The following is a 14,079-nucleotide window of genomic DNA, read 5'->3' as shown; positions in this document are numbered from 1 at the left end:
GCGCACTGCTTGTTGTATGCAATCCTGCCCTAATTGTGCATGACCTCAAGGAGGGACTAGAGTATTTAGTCTGGGAACACTAGTGGAGGGAGTCTCCATCTATGTGGCTGTGAGAAAGTTATCTCTGCTAGATAAAGACTTTTCAATGCGGATTTTTTTTTTTTCCTTTGGTAGGGAGATGCATCCACACTCAGAAAGTAACCTTCACCTGTGTTCTGTATGTCAGCCCAGTAGATCCATTGGTGCCTAGGGTCGATTGTGGTGGAATTGTATCTAGCACTATCATTAGGACCTTAGGAGGAGGGGTAGGTGTTGTCTCCCCCTGGGAAGGAATTTTAGCAACATTCATCTAGCCAAAGAGTCCCTGCAGCAGGCAGAAGGGAACATGGGGAGAGGGCCTTGGGGCAAGCACCCAAGACCTAAGAGGGAGGACAAAGGGAACTGAAGAAACAACAGAGCAGGGCAGCATGTGACATGGTAAGGTTTGTCTGAAAATAACTATGATCCTAAGAGGGTGAGTGCTACAAAGGCATCCTAGCCCTGAGAAGAAATCAGCATAGTAAGGTATGGATTGTCTCTCTTCCTTCCCGGTCCTCTTCACTTGACCCACTGATATCCAAGGGGATATCAGGAGCCTCTAACCAAAGTGACCAGGGGGAGTGTGGTGCACTCTCAGAGTCTGGCCATCTGACAGCAAATGTGACTGACTCAAGTTCAGATGTCCTGTCTGGGCCCAGTGTTGCACATTGTGATAGCAGAGAGGCCTGAGGTCCCAGAAGAGGCGCTCACACATAGAATTATGGTAAGTTGTCTAATTCTTGCCCTCAAGGGGAAGGTCTGAGCCTGAATTCTGCCCAAAGAATTCCTGGACCCCTAAAATTCCACCCTGAAATGGAAATGACAGTGGAAAGGGCCTAGCAGGCTCAAATGCTAGAGAATGTGTGTTCTCTATTGCATCATCCACAATTGCATGTGCAACCCAGTGTCCATCAATGATAGACAAGGTCTGTCCACACTGAGATGGCTGACCATTGGGCACACATTTGGACTGGGTTTGGGGTGATAATATTAGCATTCACAGACAAAGCAACGGCCTTACCCATTTGGGAAAATCTTATTTAGCCAGTGTGAAGTCAAGGGAGTGGGGAACCCTGCCTGCTGTGGTAGAACATGGGTCCTCTCATGCCTTCAGACTCCCACAGATAGACTGCCTGTTCTTCAATCTCTAGAACTTGGGCCATTAACAGGTCAGGGTCTCCAGCTTGCCAAGTGTAGCTCTGGGAACTTCTCAACCCCATAACTGTGTGCACCCTATGGTCCATTTTTTCTCTGTATGCACCCTAATAAACATTTAATGAAATAGTTTTCAGCCATTAAAAGGAACAAAGCTCTAAGATCCACTAAAATGTGGGTGAACTGTAGGAGGACATTGGGCTCAGCGAAAGAAGCCTCACAAGTGACCATAATTCCATTTTTATGAAATGTCCTCAGTAATTAAAAGCCACAGAAGCAGAAACCAGAGTGGCCATTCCTGGGGTCAGGGAAATTGGTATGACTGTCTGATGGCAGTTTGAGTTGGCATAATGGATATTCCAGCACTGTCTAAGAGGTGGGAGGCTGCATGGCACTGTGAAGGTCTCAGACCTGTCAATGCTAGAATCCATTACTGTGAGTCTACTAAAACTAGCAAAGAAACCCAGCAACAGAAGAAGTTTTTGTTTATCCTCACGGACATAATGATAAGTTCTCTTATTTTATGACAGGATCTTGTTGTGTATCCCAAGTTGGCCTCAGACTCACCATACTCCTGCCTCAGTTTCCCAAGTGTTGGGATTCTAGTGCGTACCACACTCAACTAAGCCTAGTACTTTTAAGGAGCATCTATCTGCCTCTAAAGTCATTGGAAACAAATAAAAAATGTAAAACAATATTAAGAGCTAGGGATGCAGCCTGGTAGTGGAAAATTTGTTTACTATGCACAGCACTCCAGATTCCATCTCCAGGACCAAACAAAGTAGTCAATAAATTGACTTGGGAGATAACAGTCAATAAAGTGCTTGAAGTGTAACCCTGAGCACCTGGGTTTGAGCCCATATAAAAAAGCTGGGTGTGGTAAATTGCTGTAATCTCAGCAGCACCATTGAGGTGGGGAGGTGGAGACAAGTGGATTCCTGGGGCTCACTGGCTAGCCAGCCGTGGCTAATCAGGGAGCCCCAGGTCCCCATGAGAGACCCTGTCTCAAAAACAAAAACTAAAACTCAGGGACTGAAAAGATGGCTCAGATAGTAAAAATCCCTGCTGCACTAGCACCGAATTTGGATCCCCAGCATCCACATAACAGCCTGGCATGACCACACATCTGTAAGCACGTGTGGGAGTGGAGAGGACGACGGGATCCTGGAGCTCCATTGGCCTAATCAATCAGTACAACGCCAGGTTGCTATGAAGCAGTGATAGACCCTGCTTCAGAAAACAGGGTGGACTTGGACATGGTGGCAAGAACTTTTAACCCCAGCATCAGGAGGCAGAAGAAGAAGGATCTCTGTGAGTTCCAGGCCAGCCTGCTCTACATATGAGAACCAGGACAGCCCAGAGCTCATAGTCTCAAAAACAAACTAAAAAACCTAGATGGAGAATGAGAAAGACACCCTCTAAACTCCAGAAGCACGCGCGCGCGCACACACACGCACGCACGCACGCGCGCGCGCGCACACACACACACACACACACACACACACACACACAATTTAAGAACTAAATGAAGCACTCAGCAGCTATGCAGCCCAGAGAGGAAAGGGAGTTTTCTAGTCTCCGCCTTCCCTTGTTTATGGGGAATACAGGACAGCAGGCCCTGCCATCTCCTAGCAAAAATATTCCAGGACAAAAACCCAAGCAGACAGAGGTGTGGAAATGAGCTCTGTGACACAGACACACATGGAGGGATGGCCATATACAGACATGGAAGCAGAAGCAACTGCAGGCTGAGTGTGGCCTTGAAGCAACCTGCCCTGTGGCACCTGGTCTAAGACATCAGCCTCCAGGATAAAGTGAATTCCCATGAGAACCAACTAACCAGTGTGTGGACTGTTACACAGCAACCTGGGTAGACTGATCCAAGAGTCCAAGGCCCAGGTCACCTCTTGGCTGCCAAAATCTCTCAGAGACACAGGCCAGTGGGCCCCCTAAGTACTATCCTTTTCCCATTATGAGATGCCACTGTCCCCAGGTATCTGTCATCTTACACTGTTTTTGTTGGGTTTTACTTTAGAAGAATAGTTATTACATATATACTACAAGAGGGTAGTGGGTTGGGCAATATAGAGCAGCCTGAGGCAGGGGCTCACTATGTCACTTTGGATGGCACTTGTGATCCTTCTAACTCAGTCTCCCAAATTCTGGGATTGCAAGTATGCTTCACTTGGCTTGACTTTATAAGTCCTACTTTTCAATATTCAACGTATGTAAGTAGAACCATGGTGAACCCAATACTCCAGAGGCTGTGGCAGGAGGATTGCCACAAGATCAAGGCCAGCCTGAGTTATATAAACAGTCGGACCCTGTTTCAAAACTAACAAACAACCAGATATAAATAATCCAAGAGAAGACAAGCACATTCCTTTAATCCCAGCACTCAGGAGGCAGAGGCAGGAGGCTCTCTGTGAGTTTGAGGCCAGCCTGGTCTACAGAGTGAGTTCCAGGACAGCCAGGGCTACCCTGAGAAACCCTATCTTGAAAAACCAAAATAAAAGAGAAGAAAAGAAAAAAAACACAAAAAACTCCCCACCCCACCCCCTGAAAAACTAGCCCCTCATTCCTCCCTTTCCCCCAAGTGTCCTTCCTTCTCCTGCCTGTGTAGTTTTGGGGTATGAGGGGTTCTGTCCTTTTGAAGAAGAAGGGCTTCCTTAGCCAACAGAAATGTTACTGCAGCTACATAGGTCATTTAAAACACTTCATAACCCTTCAAAAAAGTACAAAGGAGGAGGTGAATTTATTTCAATAATACATCTTGGTTCATCCAGTGGAGCCACAGTTACCACACTTAACCAGCAGTCAGCATAAGCAAAGTACTAAAAAAGACTGAGTTCACATTCTTTTTATTATTATTTGTATTTATTTGTATATGTGTGTGTACTCACACATGCCACACATGTAGAGGTCAGAGGACAACTAGTGTGAGCCAGTTCTCTTCCTCTGCCGTGTGGGTTCCCGGGATTGAACTTGGGTTGTCCAGTTTAGCAACAGGCACCCTTACCCACTGAGCCATCTCACTGATATTATCATTATTTGCACTGTGTCTGAAACCCAGGGTTGGACTGGCCACAATAAAGGTGCACTGAGGCTACACATGACTCAAAATATCATACCAAACAGGAGGATTTAGACTTAAAAACCTTTGCCACCGGTACAGATAAAGAATCCAGGGAGCCAGATGTAGTGTTGGGAGAACTTGGTAGGTGAAGACAGGAGGAGCAGGAATTCAAGGCCAGACCCTGTCTATAAATAAGTAAACAAATAAATAAGGGAGGTGAGGAGAGACTGCCACACTGGTGTTTTGTCCTTGTCAGAGGGGGCCCCAACTGTGGCTCTGCATTGCTCTGTCCAGTACAAGGAGGGACCCAAGCGTATCAGTGTCACAAATTCGGCAAAGGCAGAAGGAGTACACCTGCAACCAAAAATGATGGAGTGCTGACATCCTCTTGCAGCTCCAGGAACCAGCCAGCCACGAGTCTTGCCTTGTCCTGAAAGTCTTACCATCAGGGAAGACTCTCCATGGGGAGATGATTTTTACCATGTGACTCCAAACTCTGTGGAGTTGTGGTGGCCCAGGCCAATCCTCAGCTGCACATGAGGGCCTCTGGAAGAGGAATGAGAAATGTCCCATTAGAGGTTCTTGGCATAACACAAGGTACATTTTTCTGCAAAGGTATTTTGACACAGCACTTGAACAGTGCTACTTAGTATGGCACAAAAAAAGGGCCAGTGGTCTTGAGAAACCCAGTGTTAGGAGTTAGGGGAAATGGGACTCTTTTACTACAGGATCCCCAACCCTGAATGGGCTGTGTGTACTGTGGATCTCTAAAGAGGGGTGTGGGGGTGGAGAGATGGCTCAGTAGTTAAGAGCATTGATTGCTCTTCTAGAGCACTAGGGTTAAATTCCCAGCACCCACATGGCAGCTCACAGCTGTCTGTAACTCCAGTTTCAGGAGATCCAAGACCCGTATACAGACATAAATGCAAGCAAAACACTTATGTACATAAAATAAAAAAATAATAGATATGTGGAACCTCTCCAAAGAACCTCTTTATTTCAACATGGAGTGGCTCTATGCTCTGCATATATAACCTTAAAGATGCTGTGGCTCTACCCTCTGTACCTGAGCTTTAAAGATGATGTGGCTCTACCTTGGTTCTAGACCACCCTCGTGGTTGGTGTTTTCATGGTCTACCTGGAAGCCTTGGGATGGAAGATCCCTAGAGTGTCCTCTTGTGTGAGGTGCTGCCTCTGAGGCCTGTGTGGGGATGGTTTGGAAATAAACATAGAACTGGCACTCTGTCTGAAGTATAGTAAGGACTGAGAAACAACACAGCGTTTGTCATCACCATTGGATTTTAGGAGCATTCCTGAGCAGTCAAGCCCAGCATATATAGTCACTGGTCATCCTTATCCTTATGGCGAGATGGCAACACCAGGTTTCCAGCAGCCAAGAATGTGTGATGCTAGGCTTTTGTGTGCACATGTCACTCAGGGTGTTGCACAAAGTAAGGGGTTTGATGCCTTCACACAGCTTTGACCTCATGGCTTAGTTTTGGGTCCCACTGCTTGTGAGGCTCATTCTCTAAAGCACCATGTAATTTCTCTAACTCTATATTTAACACTGTATTTATTGTGTTTCTTATGAGAGTCCTCTGCATGGGGTAAACATGCCTTCTTACTGAAGCTGGCATTGAGAAACAAGCCTGACTAAGTTACTTATTTACTCCCCCCCAAACTTAAGTCTTCTTAATCTGGAAAAAGGGAAGGGGAAAAAAAAGGTCACTGGCCTTAGCTACAGCAGGCTATGTAGAAGGGATGACACAGGACAAGGTCCTTTATTTTATCTTAACAGCATTGTTACTGGTTCCCACATGGTTGAGGATTAAGTCTGACCTCAGAGCTTGGAGACCCATCATCTTTTAAGATTCCACTGTGCTCAACTCAGGGAGCATTTATGCAGCACCTGATGTCTTCAGCAAGCCCACAACCCTCAGGGAATCCAGAAATAAAGACTTCTCTCAGAGAGGGTTGTGTGGGGGCGTTTGCAGAGTGGGAAACACCTGCACCCAACTAAAGTGAGGAAGGTTGGAAGGAGCCCTCAATGGCTGGTCAGATTTGCAGATGGCTCTCTGCCTCCCTCTGCTGGCAGTGTTCCACAGTGCTCCTCTGGCCGGCAGGATGTCCTCCAGACGGCATTTGTGCCCATCCCAAGATATTATATTCATGTTGCAAACAAAGAAACCGAAGCTCAAGGAGGCATGTGGTTCATTCAAGTTAATTCACTAGAGCCAGGGTCAAGTGACTCCCTGATCCATGAGAGGTCACCTCCTGTAGAAAGAATGTAAAGGATCCGTCTAGCCATGTTGCCCAGCACAGTCACTTCAAAAGCAGAAATGGATGCTCAGAGAGAAAGAGGAGTTTGGCAGGCCTCTTGTCCGGGATCCCTGACCACAGCCAATTTGGCACATGGCACCCTTTGTACACTGGAATTCCTCCTGCCTCTCTCAAGGCCCTTGTCCCTTCCTTGCCCAGACTCCTGGGGAGGTCACCACCCAATACAAATTGACACCCACATTTCAGATTCACATGCTGCTGCTGTGCTGGCACTGCCTCGGGGACAAAGAAGCAGCTGCAGCCAGAAAGTTCAATTTCTGCACAGAGGCCTCATCTAGGGTGGGCTCTACATTTGTTCCATAAAGCCTGGGATGCCCAAGGCTGCCTCTGGAGCAGGCCAAACTGAGCTGAAAAGCCCCTAGGATCTCCATTGCTTCATAATATCCCATGGAAAATATCCCTTGGTGGCCTACAGAGCCACACCCAAGGATTCCTTTCCTTGTCATACAGAAGCCCTACCAAGTCTGTCCTTTCAACCCAAAGAGCTCCTGCCCCTGTTTTGACAAGTGCCTCACACAGCTCCACATCTGAAGCTTTCTAGTGTCCACACCCCTTCCAAGACAGAGGGCTGGCTTATCCCAATCCCAGTCAGCTGTGTCTGGAGCAAAGCAGGGGCTCTGTATCATCTTTGCACATGTGCCGGGAAAGAGGTCCCAAGCACAGTTGAGAGATCTTCCTGCTCTATCTGTGTCCTTGGGTTAGTGTGATGTCAACATCTGCCTCCCTATTACCTGCTTATTACCTTATATGGTAGCTCTGTGATTTAAAAATGCCCCCTGAGACACATCATATTGTAGGACTCAGAAGACATGAAAGTGAAGCCATAAGGCCAAGCAGGAGGCTAATAACAGTGAAGTTAACATGTACCACATCTGGAAGGAACCAGGGAGTGGCCTACTGTGGATTCTGAGCCCTTGTTACCTATGAAGATGGTTCCAGAAGTCTCCAAGGAAGGGGAGGAAAATCTCTGACTTCCAGAATATTTTTTTAAAAAAACATTCTTTTAAAAAATTTAGATTTATTTTATGTATCTGGATGTACACCTGCATGCCATGTGGTTACTGGGAATTGAACTCAACACCTCTGGAAGAGCAGCCAGTGCTCTTAACCGCTGAGCCATATCTCTAGCCCCCATGGCTTCTAGAATCTTGCAGTACAGTTGGACATAACTACCTAGAAATTGTTCAAGCCATTTTATCTATGCTCTACCAGCCAGGTGGGCACTATGGTGAGGAAGGACTGCAGGCCCCATTCTCAGCAGTCCAGAATAGGAATACAGTGGCTTCTTTGGTTGGTATCTTCTGTCCATAGATCAGCCCTCATTCACACCTGCAGTGAGTATCCAGAGTGCCTATGACACTATGGATGGAAAGCAGGGCTGCCAAGGTACACCTGTCTGGGTATGAAGCCTCATCCGCAAGCTAGCCCTGTACTATGGGCACATGAAAAGGTGAGGCTGGCCTGAGGTTCTTTTCATGCTGCCCACCTTCAGGGGCCAGGCCTTAACCTTCCAGAAAGGATCTCTCCTCTCACAGACTACATAGTAGCCATGATAGCCTAGGTGTCACACTGGTAGAAGCCTATACATTATAGAGCCTGGAAGCAAATGACATACAACTCTAAATCACAGCTGTTTCTGCTTCCCCGTCATCCTCAGCCTATCACCTACTCTTCCTCCAGGAAGCCCTCCCAGTCAGCGCTTTCTACCCCTGTGGCCCTCATGTGCTTTTGGCTGGGACTACTCAGGGAGATCTGGATCCTGGACACTGACCCTTTCTCCTCTCCAGGTTCTGTGTCCATGCTAAGGGTCATTCAGGGGCTGAGCACAGTGTCACAGAGCAGGTACAGTCTACCAAGTGATGCTGGAACTACATCCAGCAGGTCTGGGGGACAGAAGCTTGAGGCCCAGAGCTACCCTCTCTTTACCAACACTGCTACCTCTTTCTCCAGCACTCAGTGTCAGAATGGAGCCAGCACCACATGGCCTCCTGACTCGAGGAGGCTACAAGACCTAGAGTAGGGATGCCAAGTACACACCACTTTGGCCACCACTGTCCAGGGGGAACGTATTCCCAGCCACATATGGAATTTTATATTTTCTAGTTACATTAAAGAAAAGACATATAATTTTAATAAGGGGTTTTATTCAATTCAATATACCCAGAATACTGCTGTTTCAACATGCAATAAACACTCACCAATGAGTCACTGTGAATTCTTACCTATCTAGTGTGTTTCATGTTCACAGCCCAGCCCAGAGTGAACCAGCTACATGTAATCTCCCAGGGGCCACCACATCAGTCAGTATAGCTACTGGGGGAGGCTGATTGGGTGGAGATACAGACAACATAAGGTCACCAACTGTTGGTCATAGGGACAGAAAAGGCAGGGAAGCCAGGCATTGGTGGCAAATGCCTTTAATCCCAGCACTTGGGAGGCAGAGGCAGGTGGATCTCAGTGAGTTCAAGGCCAGCCTGGTCTTCAAAGCAAGTTCCAGGACAGCAGGGACTGTTACACAGAGATAACCTGTCTCAAAAGAAAAAAAAGAAAAAAGAAAGGGCAGGAAATTTCTGGCATGACCTCCATGCACGGAAGCCCTGTGTACTCTGCAGTGCAGCATAAGTTGTAACAGCTTGTATCATATGCCAGCTGCGTGGGACTGAAGGGAGCTGGAGACACTGTGTCAAACTTCTAAATAGATGAGAAGTCCCCAGGCAAAGGGAAGAGGCATAACCAGGAGTACCCACGGTGATTGTGGAAGCACCCCTAGGCACAGGCGTCACCATGGCCCTGCGTGCCACAGGCAGCCCCAATTTGTGTCTGTTGCCTCAGCATACACACTAGAAGTACTCTATTCCAATGCTCAGACTGTTCAGTGATCTCCCGATGCCCAGAGAGGTCAGTCAACAAAGCAGGACGTGTGGGTGCAGACTGGGCCGTAAACAGGAGCTTGTGTCACTCAAGAGGCCAGATTCACTTGACTGCAGGACACCAACCTCCCTACAGGCAGTGAGTCCTGACTCTACGTTAGGACAGAAAGAACAGCTGAAGAGAGATAGCCAATCCAGTTGCCTCTCTAACCCATCCCTACCCTTGGGAGCCTGAAGGGTGAAGATCTTGCATTTTTTTTTATTATTATTCTTTTTGACAAGGCCTTTCTATTATGTTGTCGCTCTAGTCATCCTGGGGCTGGGGTTGCTGCTTCTCCTTAGGAACCTAGGACTAAGTTTACCATGTGTTCTCCTGTGTTTAAAGAGATTGGGAACCTGGCTCTCAAAAGACAAATGTTAGCTTTACAAAGTGACCCACACAGCGCCACGTCAGACAGGCTGAAGCTGGCCTTCGGAGCTCGCGCGGCTCTGCTTGCGTGGCTGAGCGCTGGCCAGCTCCACCACACTCCCTCCTCCTCCTGGGTCCTCCACTGGTCAGGCTGCCTCGCAGGCGCGGCACCTTTGTGTCCTCTGGAATAAAGGTGAAGGGGCCGGGCCTGGTCACTTCCTAGATGACAACACCCACCTTTTCCAGAGAGCCTCTGCACCGACAGACGCAGCCTGACCTGCGGATGTCCCTGGTCTAAGAGGTCCAGCGCTCAGCCCGGGGCTTGAGGCCACGTCCCACCGGGAGGAGTCGTGAGGGAGGTTAGAGGACCGAGCCATCTGGCTCCGGCTCCTCTCCTTTGGCCGACGCCAGCGGGTGGCATGAGCGCGCCCGGCAGCCCCAGGCCAAAACAGCAGCCGGGAGAACCGCACCCGGCAGGCTGCAGGAGAAAGCCGTAACCAAGCAACGGATGCGGCCCGGCGCACGCGCTTGTCCAACCCGTAGAAGGTGACAACCAAGCCACTCGCGCGAGCAGGGTGACGCACGCGCAATCACCCCTCGGCGTCCAGGGGTATCCAACGGAAAAATGGGGAGGGAGAGGGCAGCAGGGCCCTCTGGGGCTTTGGACTCAGCAGACCTGACGGCTTCGGTCTTTCCAGACTGTTTCTCCCTGGGGGTCTCAGTCGAAGAACCCTGACTGGTCAAATCCTAAAACAGGAAGCCTGCAGGACAGAACCGGCGTAACCAGGGCGACGTCGGGAGGCGGGGCCCGCGCTCCGGGCCGGACAGGTGGGCGAGGGGCGGGGCCACAGGGTGTAGCTATAAAGGACTGACGCGAGGGGGCGGGACCTATGGGGGTGGGGCGAAGGAACGAGGCTGCGAAAGACTGGACAAGAACGAGGGGCGGAGTCAAGAGGGGCATGACGAAAGGGAGCGCTAAAGAAAAGGCGGGGCCATGGAGCGGGACAAAATGATGAAGGAGCGAAAAACTGGACGAGACGGGACCGAGTCAAAAAGGGGCGTGGCGAGATTGAGGCGCTGACGAACCAGTTCGGAGCAATGCCAAGGGGGCAGGACATTGGGGGCGGGGCAAGGGGGTGAGGCCGCCAAAGACTGGGCGAGGGCGAGAGGCGGGGCGATTCAGGGGCGTGGCGCGCGCTGACGTAGCCGTCGGACACGTCGGCGGCGGCGGCGACCGGAGCCGGATGTGCCAAGATGGCTGCGGCTGCTGCTGAGTACGCGGTAGTTCCCCGTACTGCCGTCGCTGTCGCCGGCTGGGTTTCAGTCCCCGGCGCCTGAGAGGCCAGCTGCAGCTGCGCGGGTGAGGGCTGAGCGTGTGGATCACGGCGGAGGCCCGTGGGCGGGCGAGGCTGTGGAGGCCGGGTAGGCGCAGGAGCACCGGGCCTAGCCCGGAGTGGCGAGCGCATCTCCAGAGACGCCGCCAGGTCTGGGGAGAACCACAGTACCGGGCCGCCTGGTGCTGAGACACCGGACAGGCCACGGACCGCGTCGCCTTGGTGGGTTGTCCCGGGGGCCCGCGGGAACTGGTCGGCCACTAGGGAAGGTGTTAGCCCGGCCAGACCGTGACGCCTCAGGAGAAACCTGCAACTTCTTTAAAACGAAGGAAGGTGCAGGAAATTGTCGAGCATGACTTCTGCTGGGTACTGAAGATTTTTGATTCTCGTTGGATCCGCAGAGCTGGGATACATTTTCATTTGAACCAGCATTTATTTGTAATCCCTTGGCTGGCAGAGCAGGAAGGGAGGTCGTGAGTGTTTTCTGTCAAGGTGTAGAAGGGTGTCGGCATGGACACTAAGTCCTGTAGAATCAACTCTGGCTGCTTTGCTTACACACATTTTTGAGTGGCTTGTAAAGTGGTCGTACACTGGTGGAGATTTCCTTTCAAATATGTTAACTATAGGCGTCTTCCATCCTGAGTATGGCAGTAAGAAACAGCAGACTCACGGATTACTATCCCTGCGGGTCCTATTGCAAGTTACAGCACAGCGCAACCTCCTTGCACTTTTTCTCCACAAAGTCTTTCCTAGGGTTTCAGTGCTTATGTTTTGCAAATAAGAGGCAAAGCAGGAATTGGTTCTTCTTTGAGTCATTACTCTTGGTGGCATTTACCTGAGTGAATCTCCAAATTGCCCTTGGAATTTTTTTTCTGAGATGCTGTGCAGAGTTTGATATCCTCTCTTGCTTTTGTAATCGTTTGTGAATATCATTGTGTCCTCGTGTGTCTTCCTCACTTAGTGTATAGCCCTTCCTTTTCTGTGGATGCCCTGTTCAACATTTCAAAGGTTGAGGTTCAGATTTTGACTTAGAAAAGGTGTTTATCTTGTCTATCCATTAAGTGTATCACTAGCAGTCACTATGGGAGAAATTGTTGGCCGAGTGGAACTCACTACTGTTTTTGGGGGTGTGCCCCTATGGTTACAGTTTACAGTTGTTAAGCCAGTGGCAGTAAGATGAGGGGATGTGTTTTAAACACCTCAGTTACACAGAATGTCATGCGTAGATATGTATGTAAATATGAAGCAGTTGAGGTCTCTCTGAAACAGGTGCTTTTTTTGAAAAGCAGATAACTGGCTGAACAGAATAAAAGTGTACATAATCCTGAGATAAATGTTATGCAGTTCATTATCTTTCTGTTGGTGAGTAAACAAAAGTAAAAGAGTAATGTTCCCTGGCTGGTGGTGGTGCACACCTTTAATTCCAGCACTTAGGAGGTAGAGGCAGGTGAATCTCTGTGAGTTCAAGACCAGTCTGCTCTACAGAGCTAGTTCCAGGAGAGGTAGGGCCATAAAGAGAAACCCTGTCTCAACCCCTGCCCTCCCCCCAAAAGAATCATGTTCAATTCACAAGATTGTTCCACCTGAAACAGGCATATTGTGAAAAGTTCTGGGCATGGGAGCTGGGGGTTTTCTTTGTAGGTGATAGTGTTAGCTCATAAAACAGCTCTTGGTCTATTGTTATTGAGAAAATAATTCCAAATTTCTACAAACAAAAGTATAAATTTAGGCAATTTAGATTCTGGTAGGCAGCAATAGGGACTAGACCCTTTAAAGAAGAATCTTTAGGTAGAATCTTAAGAGTAAATTTGGAAGAAACTTTAGGAAAAAGAAACTTATTCTCTCATTTTGTGGATGTAGAAACTTAGTTGCAGAGAGAGGTAGTTGCCCTGAGCTGCTCAATGTATACCCAACCTGCTGATAGCTGATATATCAGCCCTGTACAGTGTATTGTACTTTAGTTTTTGTTTGTTTGTTTTTAATTGTTTTTGGTGTTTGAAAATCTTGAAATGAAGGGTAGCCTCTTCTGCCTTTTACACTTGCCAACCAGGTTTCAGGAGGAACATGGAAATTTTTGTTAGCTGGCTCCAGATCCATGTTATTGTGTCCATAGTAGTTCTGCGCTCTCCTACTTTTGGTTTGTGTAAAGTGAAACAGCAATGTTCTTTCTAACTTAAAACAAGAAGAGCCTAATGAACTCCTGGCATTACTTCTAATTGAAGTTCTGTTGTAATCCATATGACGGTTCTAGTCAGATAGGAGTCTCTATTCACATAGAAAGGAGTATATGTGGGCAGTAATGGAACTGAGTTAATAGATTAATAGAACTAACATTTAGGTAGGGATTAGAGGCCTTTTGTAAATGGCTTTACTTAAAATATATCTTTTTTTATTTTAATCTAAGTATCAGAAAGATGTTCAAGAACAAAGTGTACATCTCTGAATTAAACGGCCTTTGCTTTGTTTTTCTGTGGATTAGCTAAGCAATTTTTTTTTTTTTTTGAGGGTGGTGCCAGGAAGAAGGTCTGACAAAAGAAAAGGGCTTTCAAGGTGCCAGACTTGAATTATGCCTTGTTCAAAAACAAAAAAACACTGGTGAGGATCATGCCCCTCCCCCTTTTTTTCCTGAGGTTTGTTGGGATCTGCCTGTTGGAAATATGAGTCTAGCAAAGCTGCTGTGAATTTTCTTGGGATTTTTAGTCTCAGCCTTGTTACAAATTCAGTGGTCAGAAGCAACTTTGTTTCACTGGTTTCAGAGGACAACCTTAGACATTTCACTTGGTGGGGTAAAACACATTAACTTTATAACTGTATTTT

General features: G+C 48.2%; 1 protein-coding gene across 9 annotated transcripts in view; it reads left to right on the top strand.

Annotated features, from left to right (window-relative positions):
* Positions 1–11,132: 11,132 nt before the first annotated feature.
* Positions 11,133–14,079, top strand: part of Sec16a (SEC16 homolog A, endoplasmic reticulum export factor) — a 36,526-nt gene continuing 33,579 nt past the window's right edge. For 8 of the 9 annotated variants that reach the window (XR_003486705.2, XR_003486706.2, XM_027422968.2 and 5 more), the window contains exon 1: positions 11,133–11,288. The gene's annotated coding sequence lies outside the window, so the exon portion shown is untranslated. Of the gene's footprint in view, positions 11,289–13,746; positions 13,858–14,079 lie in introns of those variants that run through there. The other variant, XM_027422963.2, reaches the window with a different exon arrangement.

The sequence above is a fragment of the Cricetulus griseus genome, chromosome 6 (genome assembly GCF_003668045.3).
Source record: "Cricetulus griseus strain 17A/GY chromosome 6, alternate assembly CriGri-PICRH-1.0, whole genome shotgun sequence".
NCBI lineage: Eukaryota > Metazoa > Chordata > Mammalia > Rodentia > Cricetidae > Cricetulus > Cricetulus griseus.
The sequence above is the reverse complement of the archived record's forward strand: the minus strand, read 5'-3'. Positions and strand labels throughout refer to the sequence as shown.